Source organism: Meleagris gallopavo, chromosome 2, assembly GCF_000146605.3.
Source record: "Meleagris gallopavo isolate NT-WF06-2002-E0010 breed Aviagen turkey brand Nicholas breeding stock chromosome 2, Turkey_5.1, whole genome shotgun sequence".
In the NCBI taxonomy this organism is placed as follows: Eukaryota; Metazoa; Chordata; class Aves; order Galliformes; family Phasianidae; genus Meleagris; species Meleagris gallopavo.
In genome coordinates this window covers 5,736,866-5,749,855 of record NC_015012.2, presented here as the reverse complement: position 1 = coordinate 5,749,855, position 12,990 = coordinate 5,736,866, and the positions used below count along the sequence as shown (strand labels likewise).

The 12,990-nt window shown below is 38.6% G+C and overlaps 1 protein-coding gene across 1 annotated transcript in view; it reads left to right on the top strand.

The window, feature by feature from the left end:
* PLEK (pleckstrin) overlaps positions 1–12,990 on the top strand; it is a 53,279-nt gene that overhangs the window by 314 nt on the left and 39,975 nt on the right. Inside the window, exon 2 of the mRNA XM_010706438.3 lies at positions 2,067–2,196. The gene's annotated coding sequence lies outside the window, so the exon portion shown is untranslated. The remainder of the gene's footprint in view (positions 1–2,066; positions 2,197–12,990) is intronic.

Here is a 12,990-nt window from a genome sequence, read left to right as displayed (position 1 = left end):
TTTTTCTTTAATGCTCTAGAAGGCAAAAGGGGAAGCTACCTTTTTTAGGACCTACTTTTTTTCTTTTTTTCTTTTTTTTTTTTGGGTAGGAAGGCTGTATTTCATCAGCAAAAGAGAAAAGATGGTTATAATTTCTGTCTAAATAGCTTTTCTCAACATGTTTGAATTGCACTGGTACTACAGATCCTGAACTCTATAGTCTGTAAAACTGATGCAGCATATTCATTTATTTCATGTCATTTGTAATAACTGGTAGAATAATAGGCACATCTAAAGATATAATACTGACTGGAACTGACAAATGCATGGTAAAATAAAGTACTTCTCTCATTGTATTTTTCTTACACCTACATCTGTCTATTCAGTTGAAAGAAATCAAAAGGAGCCTGCCCTTGTTTTCTTGCATATTTGTGTGAGCGTGTATAAATTCCCACGACTTGGGAGGAGAAAGAATATTTTTCAGATCCAATAAGGTACAGGAGGAAAAATGGTCAAATAAATGGGTTAGGGACACAGGGGAACACTGTTCTCTTTACCTAGAAGATTAAGAAGGAGACTGTTTAAAGTCAGGAGCAAAGGAAGGGCCACAGAATTCATGTGAAGTCATAGATTGATAGGGAGCTTTTTGGTAACCTTCTTGGCTGTTTTGCAGCTCTGAAGAGCATTAGATTTCAAACTGCTAGACCTGGTTTGGATGTGAAGTTGCATATGACTTCACTTGAGCATATGTGCACTTACTGAACTGCTGTAAATATTTCTATAGATCTTACTGCCCAAGGTATTGTGGAATTAAATGCCTTGAGAGCAGGATTATTTCTTTCAAAGGTTTCCTTTTGATCTCTTAGTGGTAATTAAGAGCCCCCAAGGACTTCAAGCCACAAAGTGAAAATCACTTCAGTAAACTTTGCTCTTTTTTTCTTCTTTTTTTTTTGGCTTAACTGTGTTTTACCAAGTGGTCTTCTGATTTCCTAAACTTACTGTTGGTGCTGGCTAGGATAAGCTGAGGATAAGAATGCTTTCTGTATCTTTGACCCTGTACCAGTAGTTGTATCACTGTATCAGATAGCTCTCTGCAGAACAAATGTATGGAAATAATTTGCAAGGAAGATTGAGACTGGAAGGTTACTTTTTTTTTTTTGAGGCTATACTGTTGGCATAATAATTTAATATGGTGATATTACTTGCCTAGCAATTAATGGCATCCAACTGTAGCTGGACTTGGTATTATCGATTGCTTTGTTTGTTTTATTTTGAAGATATTTGTTCCGGGGAATTTTGATAAGAAGCATGGGCTGACTACTCAAAGACTGCATAAAGTGCTGCAAGCATGAGTACAGTGTTTGATTTTTCACTGATGTCCTCATCTCCCACAGTTGTAGAGGGTTATTTCTTTTATTCAACTCTACTATGGATACCCAGGCATTGGTCTATGTTGTGAATGTTTAATCAGTTCCTACAAGAAGATAAAACAACAGAGATTGGCCTGCACAGGATATTAATGAGCTATTAATGTACATAGCTTCAATCTTGTGGAAATAATCACTTGAATTATCTTAAAGCAGTACCTGATTTCATCACTGGCTGACTGTTTCAGGCTCTGGCCAGTACAAACTCTGAAGGTGATGACTCAAATAGCAAACAGACTGATAATTCAGTAGTGAAACAATGGCATCTTAACCAAAATAATGCCAAAAGGTCTTCGTATTTTACTTTTTTCTCTTGTAGCAGAGAGAAAGCAGGGGAACTGCTTCATTGTTCATCCCCTAACAGTTTGAGTTGGAACAACAGTTGAATACCAGTGAGGAACTTGACTCTTTCAAAACTAACCAAAATAGGTGTTGCTGTCACGTTGAATGCCCTTTAGCATAGCAGTTTGTGTTGTGGAGAGTTTAAGTAATGTAGTGTGGAGTTCTGTGTATTAACCCTTCCTGTTCATCATGGAGGAGTAAATGAATGGCATTTAGAAACTCTATGGTATCATACAGTAAATTGTGTCCATCTGTGTATCTTTATGTGGCTTTGGTTGCTGTGATCTCAGTGCTCATAAAATCCATTTTAATTTGCAGTGCCATCATGTGTGTGAGATGAAATAAGTTGTTAGAGCTTTCAAGGAAAATGTGATGCAGCACAACCAGATATATCCGTTTAAATGAACATTCAAGGCCTTCTTAGCTGAGGACATGGGACTATGCCGAGGTAAGTAATATTCTTACATTTTCTGAGCTCTGTGCTTGTGTGATTTTTTTTTTTTCTCACTATGTACTTCTGCTCTATGCAGGCACTTTCTCAGAAGCTTATTTTGAGGGCTCTGTGGTTTGTGGTTTCAATTTGAGAAACAGGAGGGAGTATAACTCCCAATTGAGTTTGACTGGCACAGGATGTGATTTTTGCTATGGAAGTTCAAAGTGCATCTAAGAATTCAAAGAACTTTCATTTGGTGCTAATATAGAATACCACTTGTATATTTATAGCTGTGAAAGGTTTTGCTACCCCACATGTTGCATGGCAAAACTGGTTTTGCAGAATCCCTTTTCTTGGACTCCAGAGCCCCTCGTTTATCATCAGTGGGTACAACACTTTTCTTACTACAGTAGTCTTGAGATATTCTGTGTTTGCAGCACAGGACTAGAAAATTGCCTCATTCCTGCTTCTAACAGTTGCCAGGAGCTCTTGCTCTGCTCAGAAGGTAAAGAATCCCTTACAGGACTTGCAGCTTGACTGGACTCACTGTTAAACTCTGTTAATCTGAAGATTTTATGTGCTCTAAGTCTTTGGGCCTTCATGCAAAAGGATTTCTAATTAAGAGGGGCACTTGACATGGGTGGAATGCAGCTTGTTTCTGTGGTACACTATTAAGTCCTGAGTCTTCTGCTTCCTTTCTGCTTGACAAGGTACTGATGTAGAATGGATTTATAAATCAGTGTATTTTAAATTAGTTTCTGATCAGTCATGCTGTTGCTGAGCTCTCCTACAAGAATTTGCTAGAATGGGGGCTTTTCTTTTATGGAAGAACCTACCTGGGAGGAGGAGAATAAACAAAGCAAACAGGAACAACAGAACCTCTAGTCTTTGTTGCTTATGGGTAAAATATGACCAGTAGTGATTCTAATGCTTTTTAGCTGAATCTTTTGTGATGTAAGTATATATGCAGATTATTATAACTAAATAGTATCATCTCATTAATGTGGTGCTCGGCGTGGGGGGGGGGAAGCAATTATCTTTTAAAGAATTGAAAATTTTTCATGCCTTTTCCTATTCAGCTGTAGTTGATTTGTGAACACTTCTGCAGTCATACGGATAGCTGGTAAAATTGCTAATGCACAGGCAGGTGAAGAACACAGCTGTACTTCCCAATGCTGTGAGAGCTGTGCAACGCATGTAAATCTTGTTTGCTTTTTTTTTTTTTTTTAAATAATCTTGTTTAATGCTATTATAAGCATGTTACCTCTGAGTTATCTACAGCTGCATGCATCCCAGCTGGATAAAGATTGAATGCGGTGTGTACGGTTCTGGTGTACCAAGTTCTGCACATAATAGCAGCCCACCATTCTGACAAGCCTTCTTGGTGAAGGTGCAGTCAGTGTTCTTTCCCTTTTACAACTCACACCAAGTTTGGACTAGAATAAACAGCACTGCAGTGGCTTCCGGGTCAACATAATTTGCTGTTTTCTGGCTGACTTAGGCTCACAGGATTATCTTGCTACCTCTCTATTGCTAACCACCAGAGCTAAAAGCGTGGCCCATGTCTGGGAAATGTTTATGTTTTGGCCCTCTTTCAAATAGGAACAATTCTGAGAAATACTCCCTCTTTGCATGGTGAAGCAGGAAGCATGCTACTTACTGATCTGGTATGTGTAGCCAAGAATAAAATACAGGTCACAGATTCTACCTTGCCCTTCTAGCTATCAAGTCTATTGCTCTAGCAATACTTTGAGCAGAACCTCAGTAGCAGTCATCCAACAGCTTTCATTCCCTGGGTCTGAATACAGTAATCCTACACCAGAGTGACAGACTCATTAATGCCTCTGTGCTAGGGAACACATGCCCAGTCCTCATCTGATCAAATGCATTGCAATAGGTTTAGCTTGGAATGTGGGGGAAAAGGAGGAGTATGTATATATAATCCTCTTGGAAGTAAACCCTATTCTCCCTCTCCTGATAAGGACAGTCTTGGTCAATAGCAAGTCGTGGATACATCTGGTATAGTGAGAATTTGGCCAGCCCGAATGAAGGCATCCTCTTTATTTTTCCATTCAGATATATAAATGATGCTGAACGACCTGCAGCCCTTGTGTGGGCTGTTAGCTTTTTTTAAGCACTGCTGTTCTGAGTGCAATAAATAGATCGTACTTCAGATTAATTCTTCAGGGAACCTATTTTCATTATAAACTTGTTGTCTGCACTCAGAAACCTTTGAGTACAGCCTAAAACTGTTTGTTTGTTGCAAACCTTAGGAGGTCAGAGCCTTTAAATGAGTAGTGTGGAGTAAGCAGTCTTTTAAAAATAAGGACAAAGACTTCCCTAAATCTGGGCTTTGTTGCTTTCAGGGCTTCCCAATTCCTGTAAAGTCTGAGTGACCCTTAGCACAGTCTTTTAAAGAGGAAATGCTGCTAGCTGGAGAAGGGCAGGGAATGTCTAAAGCCTGAAAAGTTTTTAGTATTAAAGTAAAAAAACAAACAAACAAGAAAACCGATATCCATCATCAAAGCAGTCATAGCTGGAGATCCCTAAAGTCGATTGAACCTGCTCTGAATATGTGACCACATACATCTGTCCCATCCTATAGAATGCAGCATAAGGTTAAAACAGTTCTTGGAATCGCAGGTAGCCATTTTGAACATGTTATCAAGATCTTCATTCATGGGTATTCAGCCTTTGTGTCATTCTTTCTTCTTCTATGTGCTCCAGACAGTCTGGGAATGGGTGGAGGGGAAACTCTGCAGATAGGAGATGTGGATGGTTTCCTGTGGATTGTCCTGTTCCACCAAAATGCGAGATTGAGTTGGAAGTATTCTGAATCTCTGGGCAGAGCAGTGAGAGCTTGTTGCTCACAGCAGGCTGCCCCATCCTTACAGCTGGCCTACAGGCTCTCCAGCATCCTCAGTTTGTGTGTATGGTGTGGTCCTGTTCAGGAACCACACACTGGCCAACATCTCCTGATGTATCCTGTGGTAACATGTTCCTACCTGATGCTGTAGCACTGAAGAGTAAAGAAGGCCAGCTTTTGATTATTTTCAAAAGATGATACAAGCTGAACAGTGTAGTTCACTTACACAATTTCAGGTGTTAAAGAAATAGAAGAAAAATCTTAAGCTACATATTTTCTTCAATTCCATACCCTGCAACTATGGTGATCTATTTTTTTTTTTTTAATTAAAGATCTGAACCTTTACAATTACTATTCGTTGCTTAACTGAAAATAGGATCTTTAAGACTGTGTGCTGTAGAAGTTTGTATTCAAACTGTGTGTTGTCTTCATCAATAAGAAAATATACTTTGAGACTGCTGGTCAGTACAATAAGCAGTTTTGCTGGCTCTCAGTGCAATTGATAGTTCTGGTATCAATGCTGGGGATGTCTGGTACCTCACTATGGATTATCTTGCAGACTTTCATGAGTGCTTTGGGAATTGGTAGTCGAGTTTTAAAGGATAAGTGGAGATTGTTTGACCTTATTGTCTCCCTTGGCAGTGATGTTCTGTTTTCTAGCATCTGTAACTAAGTACTCAGTGGATACAAGGATCACTTTGATAAGTGTGTAAATATTTGTCACTTAAAAATTTTTAGAAAGAAAAGGGCTGCTTAAGATCTTCTTTGATTCCAGTGGTCCCTTGAGAGATTCCAATTCTAAGCTGAATTTCTTCCATCAAATACATCCATTGTCTTCAGTAATAAATTTGCATACAAACTGGAGGAAGCAGCTTGGCCTATTCTTAGAGCAAGTCAAGATTACACTCTGCTTCTTCATGAACAGCTGTACCTCTTCCTTTATTTCTTGTGTACCATCAGCGTATGCAAGGCAGGGAAGTCTTTGCTGTGGAGCAGTTTGCAGCCGAAATGCAGAGGCTGAATAGTTACTCAGTTCCTTCATTAGGGTTAAGATCCCCTATTTTTTACTTCTAGCTTGTAATATGCAGAAAATCTGCCAAACGTGCAGACGTGTATATCAACTCATGCTATGCTTCAGGAAGGGTATCCACTGACTGTTGTTGCTGCCTCTCCTATTGGATTTTTTCCCCATATGATATATTTACATGAACTGGTGTGTAGCTGCTCCCTAACTCAGTTCTTAAAATATTATCTGTGTTGGCTTAAACTCTTTATGTACTGAAGATTTTCTAAAGGTTTGACAGTTGGATAGGGGAATGGATGTGTGTTTGTGGACTGGGGAGAATGGGGGGGGAAAAAAAAAAAATCAGTGAAAGAGTGGTAATAGTAAGTGGCTGGGAGCCAAAGCCTCTTTACTTTGCCTACTGTCACCAAAGCCCCACCTCCAACCACAGTTGTAGTTATTAACATCCATCGAGTGCTTAAAGCTGGATTTGATTCTCAGACTTCTGACAGCAGCGTTGGATCTGGGTCAGGCTGAGATTCAGAGGGAGTTCAGTGCACACGGACAGGGAAGAGCTGGCTACAGATGGCATCATAGTGGAAAGAATGAGGCAGCTCATCGGCTGGCAACACTTCCACCGTGTTTTGCCAATCATTTGTTTTTCTTCAGGAAGGAATTCAGGGTTTGGTTAAATTTTGTCGTCGTTTTTTATAGTCACTTATCCTAGGAAACCATCTTGTCTACTCTGAATTTAGTATCTTTTTGGCAAATAGTTCTCCTGTAGTTACTGATTCATAAGCTTTTGAAAAAGGAAGTAAACTATTTGAGTTTTTGAACTGCGTATTTAAATTCATTTATTTCTGCTTACTGCTTTTACAGTAATCTTAGTTAGGAAATAAAGCTTCTGTTTTGCAAGCAGGGGTGATTAAATTTAGTAGTTGCATAGAAGTACAGGACTTATTCATTTTTATTCAAATAAGAGATATCGCTTAAGTTTCATTAAACAATGAAATCCAGTTCCTGTAATCATTCCAGTTTTTCATAAGCAAGAACTTAAAACACATAAAGCCAAGCATTATCTTCATCTCTAGGGAGCTGAGCACTTTAGTTCTCAGAAGAGCTGGGATTCTCTTTGACTAATTTTCCACGTGCTTTTTGTTAGTTCTTACCATAGGCTTAAATCATCATTAATTTACTAATGCCTAATAATGATCATTAAGCTTTAATATGTTAATAATTTTTCTTTTTACATCTACTTCAATTAAAAAAAAAAAAAAAGGAATAACTCCTTGTAAGAAGGACAACTATTTTCTTGAAGGGAAAATTTACCTAATTTATATATAAACATTTATTCCATGCTCATCACCATAGTAACTGAGGCCTCAAGTCAGTGTGCTTTGCTGAGCAGGGTTGCAAGCACTGCAGTGAGCCAAAGCCTGAACTTCAGTATGAAAGTGCAGTTCCTCAGTTGGTTGAGGCACAGCTCATTCTTGCTATGTGTTCCTGACCTCTTCCTTCTGCTAGCATTTGTATTCCTGTGGCTGTGAGCATGGTGGGATTGGGAAGCTGATCTGACTGAAAAATAACTCTTCAAGTCATTGTGTGCCTGATCAGCCTTCTGATGTGACTGACCTGGTGACTGCCTGAGTGCTGGCAAGGGACAAGAATGAGCAACTGTGAGAAATGTGGGGAGAGACAGTGCCCTTCCCTGAGAGTGGCGAGTTAAGCTGATTATAGAACTGCTGGTAGAGTTCAGGGCTTGATGATGTTGGAGCTAGAATAATTGAAAACCAGGTATTGGCTTGGGTGTTCAGTCGCTGAGTGAGGAGGTGATTGAATCCATATTCAATTTGAAGTGTTTTATGGCTTCAGCAATGTATTCCTGAGCCAAGCATGCATTCTGCCTATGGTGAAATGTTGCCTTGAGAAAGGAAAATGCTAAAAGGATGGAAATTCAATGTCTCTTTCCTGATGGGATCTGTCTTCTGTTCATCTCACAGAAGTAGCTGTGAGATTGTAACTGGATGTTCACTTCAGGAGGTGGATTCACTTTTACAGTGAACTTAATTTCCAGCTTTTTCTTTTTATTTCTATCTAAACAACTGCTTTCAGGAAAGCCTTTTCTTTTTACTGTAGTTTTCTTTGCTGCAGCAACAAAGTTTGTGGCTAGTTATTTCTGTAGCTTATTTGTAAATACGTCTCAGATGTATTCATTTCTTGGCTGTTCACTCTGGTTTATAAAGCACTGCAGTTGGATGTATTTTATAACTACATTTTATTGAACAGAACTTTATAGATCAAGCTTTTAAAACAGGTTTATACCTAAAAAAAAAAGACTTGATGATGGCTCTTATTTTTATCTGCAATGGTAACCAGGCCTTCATTTTGAGCCTTTGAAATCATGGTGCCATTTTGTTTTCCAGCATACTTCGGCTCATTTCACCATCCAAGACCCTGATGCTATAGGGAGCTGCACGTGCACTCAGAAATGCCTGTTTCTAGTGGTACCACTGATTTATTGCTCCTCATGTACTGTTAGATGATTGGAAGATGATCAGGTATAAAAGCATTTAAGTAACTTCTGCAGAATCTGCAAAAAGATAAATGATTTGCAGGTGTAACACTGCGCTATGGTTAATCACACCAACAAGCCACAACATGAAATATATTCTTGTATAGCCATTTATAGTCTTGAGTTTTGAAGAGCTGTAGCTCTGCTTTTGGCTTGGTTAGCTCCTGTGGCTGTTGTAGATTACATCTGCAATCACGTTGTTGCCAAGCTTTCACTCTAGCTTAAGGTCATGTTTACTACTGCGCAACTGCATAGTGAAGAGTTGCAGTAAAAGCAAAATAAACTTAAAGACTTTTGACAAAGGAGCTTAGTGTCATACTGTGGGAGCCTCATAGCTAGTGGATATTGGGCAGAAACTCAACTGACTGTAGACCAAAGCAGAACGTTGTTGGCAGCAGTTAAATTTTACTGCTTCATTATAGCTGATGTGTCCTTGACTGCAGCTCTAATAAAAACATTTTGTGCATGATTGGAACACTGTTTAAAAAAGACCATAGATGTAAGAAAATGGGTCTCTACAGCTTTCCATATGTGGAGTTAGAACTGTGCAAGGTTTTCATCTCATAGCTGGATTGAGTGATCTGGTAGCCTCCTAGAAGATGTCTGCGTTTTAAATTTCTGGCACTGCTGATGAAAGGAATGCTATTATTGGGACACTTGAGTTGCTGTAACTTCTCTAGGGAATGGACATAGAAGCTAAATGTGGTCCTCCCAGATGCAGGTTAAGGTATGGTGGCAGTGAACTGAAGTAGAGCTTACCTGATGGCTGTAACTGTAGCTATTTGCAATTTAAAACAAACAGAAGAAACTCCCTTGCCAGAGAAAGACTATTACTCCCAGTGACATTTTGAGAAGCATCTTATAGCTAGCTTTTGTGAGGAAGGTGTATGCAGTTTTTCAAACACAGATGAAAATTCTCCGAAATAATAGATTTTATTTTCCAATTTTCAGTTCCTGAAGGACTGAGAAAACTGGTGTTTGGTGATGATTTTGCTAACTTTCTGAATGTGTTGCAAATAAACGTGTGAAAAGCTCACAGAAGGGTGTTAGAACTGGAGATATAATAAAATTCTGTCTTGACTGAATATGGTTTGTGTGCTTTCACATCCCAGTTAACCTGACATAATTAAAAACCATTCTTCACAACTGAACTGAGCTCTTTCTTCCGCTGTAGGTTACTTTTGCTAATCTTGTATGTGTTATTTCCTAGTATAGACAAGATTAAAAACACTTTAATGACTTTAGTTCCTCCCTAATACATGAGGACCAAAGTACAGGAATAAATTTGGGTTCCTTTGTTTCAGTATGGTATGCTTCAAATCTCAGTAAAGGTTCCCATATGCTGTCTAAATAAACTCCCTTAAATACCAGGTATCTTTGAGGAGGTTTTTCTACTTTTAATGCAGGTCCAGCTCACATTTAATTGTTCCAAATATGGAAAGTAAGAACAATTTTGTTTCCATTGATTCTTCACAGTTGCAAATTATTTAGAAATGGTAGTGCATTACACAGAGTGCTGTGCATTTTTTTTTTTTTCTTCCAGCAGGGAGGAAAATACCTTAAATAAAGCTGTTCTGGATCATAAAAGACTTAAAAGGATTGAATGCCTTCCATAAAGTTTCATACATGTTATAGAGACGTGAGCATTTCATGTTCTACACGTGAGCTTCCAAATCCATGTATTGACTTTATTGCTCTGGAGTGGGAAGCAATGTAGCTGCCCAAGTTCAAGTTTCATACTCAAACAGCGTTGTAAGTCCAGTGAGCTGTGGTTTGTGTAGAAACTGAAGCAGAAAAGCCCTGGTAAGTGTTCTGTTTTGCTGTGTTTGTATTCTGCACTTGGACTGCCAGGCAGGAGTTAAATCTTGCCCTCTGGAAACTGCAGTTGGACTCTCCAGTCACATTTCTGTTCTTTAATTAAAATTGTGGTATGCCTCCTATGTGAGAGTATCGCAGAGAGGAACCATATTGGGATAAAAGATCTGGTACTCATTAATGATCAGGGTTAAATAGACACGTAGCTTACTGAGGATCATACTCTATCATTTGTTTCTGTTAATTTGAAATAAGTGGTAATTCTGTATAACAGGCTTGGAGGGCTAGAGAGACAAATTATTGTTTTAACCCTTCATTTTATTAGAAAGCAATATTTAGTAGGGGAAAGCATATTCTTAATGGTTATCAGTCCCATGTCTATGGAGCATGCTGACTTTACAAGAACAATACAGAGATAAATAGTCTACAGTATCACTTCCAGTACAATCTTAATTATGGAATACTTCTTACAGAGAAATAACTCTTTAGGCCAAAGTAGTTTTTGTGAAAAATGCTTCGTAAGGTTTTCCAATGACTTGATCAAGCAAATTGTGTTCAATGCTTTTAGTCAATTTTGTGAGTGTATATGCGTGTTAGAATTCAATTTCTGCTAAATATGCTTGAAAATAGAAAGGTTTTGGCAAAGTTTGAGTTGGCATATGTTCTGCCAAGCTTTATTTGAAGAAATAACTTTTTTTTTTTTCCTCCAAACATCATTATGATTAGGGAATACTTTAAGTAACAGGAGTCTACTGCTCCCTTTCTGGACTTGCCTGAGAATTTTCTGTTTCTTAAATTGTCCAATGTCCCTTTTTCTTTCAACTCAACTAAACCAGAAGGATGATTCCAAAGCAACTTTGAAATTCAAGCTATGTATCTAAGTTTCCAACTTTGACCAGAACATTTTGGATCACTTTATAAGGTGATTGCTAGATTGGAGTTAACCCAAGTAATTTGTGTTTAACAACCTTGACTTCTAATTTGTATTCTGTCATTTGCCTTTTTTTGTCTTAGAGCAAAATCTATTCCAGTGTTTTATGTTACTCAGTTGCAGTTGCAAGTTCTACACAAGTGATTCTTCTTAGGAAGATCTTTAAAAGGTCCATCATTTCTCTTTAATATTTGGAGGAGGGGAGGGGAAAACTAGAAGAACGGTCATGGAATGAGTATAAACATTGGAGCTGCCTTTGTAAGCTGCAAGTCTTGCTGAGATGCTTGATGTCAAGTTTTCCTTTTAAGTTATGACAGAATGGACCTCATGAATGCTGCAAATGTGTTCCTCAGAAAAGATTTTTAATTGATGTAAAGAGAATTATCCTTCCAAGATCTTGGCTATGTTGCAAAATGTATAACAAGAATGCTTTTTAAATTTGCTCCCTGTGTTACAGCTTTATCAAATGCACACTGAACTTCCAGGAGGATCTCTGAACATTTGATTTTTCTGAAACATCAGAAACATGTAATTATGGTGGGGGGAAAAAAATTTGGACAGCTTCACATAGCTGTCTCTTTTCTCTCTGGGACTTATTAAGTGTTATACAAACAACTCTCTTTTCAGTTGCCTTAAGTTGTACTGGGACTTGCAGTCTTTTCTCAAACTATGCTGTCTAGCCTGTTTTGTTTGGTTATTAATATTCTGTTAGCTATTTACATTTGCCAAATAACATGATAAAATAGGTTTATCATCTATGAGCAGGAAAAGTTTTTTGTTCTGAAAAATTCCTGTGAGCACAGAGTGTGATCTGGCACGGCCTGCAGATTGTTTGGATGACTTTTTTCCAAAATGTTAGAGCTTTGATTAAAGAAGATTGAATGCTAAGTTATCAACCCAGAACTGGCCTTTCTATCCTACCACTTCTGGCTTTCTGTTTAAATGGCTGTGTTGTGCAGCTGAATCTATCTTTGCTAGAGTTAATTACGTGTAAGCCAAAGCACAGCAAGCACACTTACAGCACAGTAGGCTTTGAAGTAATAGCAAGTATTGAAGGCAGTGAAGACCTGTAGCGTTTTTTAAGCCATTACTTCAGTTGTTTGGAGGAGAGAGTTCTGAGCAGCAGGTGCTGTTTTTCATGTGCCTAGTCATCAATCAAGATAGCGAGGCCTTTGGAGCAGGAGGTGTATTTCACCTGATCCTTATCCCCACATTTGGCTCTGCGGAGCTTTGATCTGCGTTTGGATCAGTGTGTATATATTTGTATATATAGATCTGTATAAATAGCAATTAGGTATTCACAGCAGAACTGTTTCTCCCAACTCAGAGCAAAGCTGGGACTAGGCAACTCGGCTGTCTTCAGTTTATCTTGTGTTCTGAGTGCACAGACTCGCAATGCATTCTGAAACACAGAATCTGATGCCTGTGCTTATTACTGATCTCACACCAAATATGTTTACTCTGATATTTTGAAACGTTACCACAACAGGCCTCAAGGGCTCCTTTGTGTGCATGTGTTATTCGAATGCCACTATTGACAATGGCAGTATGCTGTACCCAGGAGGAGGAGGGTATGCCTGTTGTGCTATAAGTTAGACAGCAGGGAACGTGGAAGTCCCTAG